Source organism: Oratosquilla oratoria, chromosome 18 (assembly GCF_046742065.1).
Source record: "Oratosquilla oratoria isolate Oo_2021 chromosome 18, ASM4674206v1, whole genome shotgun sequence".
NCBI lineage: Eukaryota > Metazoa > Arthropoda > Malacostraca > Stomatopoda > Squillidae > Oratosquilla > Oratosquilla oratoria.
In genome coordinates, this window is record NC_134794.1 from 61,052,468 (window position 1) to 61,055,530 (window position 3,063).

Here is a 3,063-nt window from a genome sequence, read left to right on the forward strand (position 1 = left end):
CCCCTTCTCCTTTTCCGTCCTCTCTCCTCCCCCTCCTCCTCCTCCTCCTCCTCCACCCTTCCCTACCCTCCTCCACCCTTCCTCACCCTCCTCCTCCTTCTTCTTCCATTCCTCCTTCTTCTTCCATTCCTCCTTCTTCTTCCATTCCTCCTTCTCACCTCCTCCTTCTCCCCACCTCCTCCCCCTCCTCCTCCTTTTCCCACTCCTCCATCTCCTCCTCACTCTCCTCCTCCTCCTCCTCCACCGGTTCACTCTATGTTTCAGGCTACAACTGATAAAAAACAACAAAAACAATAACAATAACAACAGTAGCAACATCAGTAATAGCAACAATAACAACAACAATAATAATAACATCAATAACATCAATAATAACAACAGCAAAAGCCACAACAACAACAATAATATATATATATATATGTGTGTGTATATATATGTATATATATATATATCTTTCTATATTTCAGAAAATAATTGAAGTGACAACAGCAAAGACAACAACAATAACAATGAATTCACCACAGCCAAAACTACCACCACCAGTTCTACCACCACACCACCACAACCAACAAAACCAACAACAACAACAATAACATCCACGCAAGTATCACGACGCAAAAAAACCAACACCATTAACAACAACAACAACAACAACAACAACAACAACAACAACAAGGACAACATCTTCAGCCTCAGCAACAACAACAACAACTTCAGCAACAACATCAGAAGTCCTGAAATCCCTGACCCAATGGCACACTTTAGTGACTTGGTTCAGGTGAAAAACAAATTATTTTATTTTAGTATAGGAACAACTAACCACCTTCTCCCATAAATTAACTGAAATATTAACCATCTCAGTTAATATCGTCAACACAAACTACCTTTGTTCTGGGCACTACCGGATTATCTAATTCGGTCTGTGGACATCTAAGGGAGTTTGTCCATAGACATTTATACATAACAACAAAAATCTGAATAAAATCAATTGGAAACAGCCAAGTTTACATATCAAGTACTCTTATTTACGGATGGGGTCTCCCTCTAGATGAATAAAATCACTTGGCGGCTACAAGAAAAAGGACAGCCGACGAATGTGCAAGACATCAATTTACGGAATTAGGTCATTAAGTTTAACATGGTGGCACGCCTGCCTTGGCCTTATGGGCTGAATTCCACCCTTCAGGATGACTGACAGCCTGGCCTTCAGGACTTCAGCCAGGGGTCGTCGTGGTCTGGCATTTAGTGCGCTCAGCTTACACGTGGATTCAGGTCGTGAGCTTAATCTCCCCTAAGACTTTTCTTCTTTATTCTACCTGCCATCAGGCGATTTTTATTCAGTTGAGGGAAGCTCATCTTAGTAACAAAAGGGTTAAGGGTTGTGGGTGTTCAGGGGCTAACGTGCTGAAGTCACGCCCTACGGAGGAAGTGGTCCTCCTCTGAGAGCCCTCAAGAACCCTTCACCGTGAGCGTGGGTGGCTTCAATCGTACCCAAACTCGACACCTCCCGAGGTTAAGCGTCTCCTGGAGAGGGATTCTCTATTTTCCTGCTCTTGCCAAGGTGCGGCATTGATCTGGAAACAATTCTTCCGAACGTGGATGGGAAATTAACTCGGTTCGTGGAAAAAAAAAAAAAAAGGTTTGAAATTACCTGATGTCTGCCGCGATCAAATCTGCTCAACGCATCAACACATCAAAAGTGTTCCTCATGGAGTCGGGTCCCGCTCGCTTCGGGGCCCCGATCCTCAGGTGAATAAGATCGTCTACCAACGTAGGTCCTTCTCGCTCCCTGGCGTCTCGGGTGACCAGTTAGTCAGAGTCCCCAGAAGGAGGTCAATTAGGTTGACAGGCGCTCCGTTAGTCACCCTGCAGGTACAGCTCACCCACGGCCGTTTTGTAACATTCTATTATGTCTGCCGTCAGGTGATTTTATTCAGTTGGTGGAAACCTCCCGGGCGACCCTTGAGGAGACTGAGATTATATTAAGATTTTTTCCTGTCTAACGCAACGCGATTTTACTCGCGTAAAGGAAATAACTTGGGGAGTTGGTTGGGGGTTGGGGCGGGTGGCTACCTGGCCAGGGAAACGTTCTGTTCACGCCAGCGGTTTCAGTTACACTGCAGGTCAATGGAAGCGTTCAAAGACAACCGCGCAGTTTTCACTTGACTATGCGGTACTGCCGCGGTTCAAACTGGTAGTGTGAACAGGGTCTAATTCATCTTGACCTTGGTCCTTCTGCTGAATAAAATCGTCTGAGGTCAACTTCTGTCGAAGGACTTCAGCCTTGAGCGCATTTTAATTCTCTATGGGGACGGATGGAATCGTCTGGAAAAGGTTTACAAAGGTTAGAAGCCCTCTACTGCCCTACTAAGGCTGGCCAGACAGGTGCGTAGACACGTCCCAGACACAAAGGTCAGGTCAAAGGTGTACCTTAACTACGGCGGGACAAGGACGACCTTCGAGGAGGACTGAATCGAGGTCGCGTCCATCATATCGAGGTCTTGTTGCATCAGCTGATTTGTGTTTACATCAATCAGCTGATTTGTGTTTACATCATTCAGCTGATCTGTGTTGACGTCCATTAGGTGATCCGGGCGGCGGCGGCGGCGTGCCCGGGGCTGTTTCATTAAAACATAGTGGTTTGTTTTAACTCCAAGTTTGATTCATGGGGTTTCTTTTCCGTCACTGGCATGCAGAGATGATGAGCTTTTAAGCAGTGCTTTGAATGCGTAGCTTTTAAGCAGCGCTTTGTATGTATGTATTCGGTATTTACGTGTCCCGCTTGGTGTCTTCCCTCGTGTTGTTTTCCGTGATGGTTTAAGGTTTGTACTCATAAGGACATGCAAAGAACTACACTTCATGCCTGCGCTAGTGTTTCGTGCTTCTAACTTAGGAAAAATCTAGAATTTTTGTCTAAACATGAAGGGAAAAAAAATAACTGTCGTGTACATCAATGTGATTTATTGCCTCACTACAAGAATATACTGGCGTTTTATGCAAAGATTTTTATTTTATCTCCTGTGTATGATTTGTGGTGTAGAATACACCCGTTTATCTTTGATC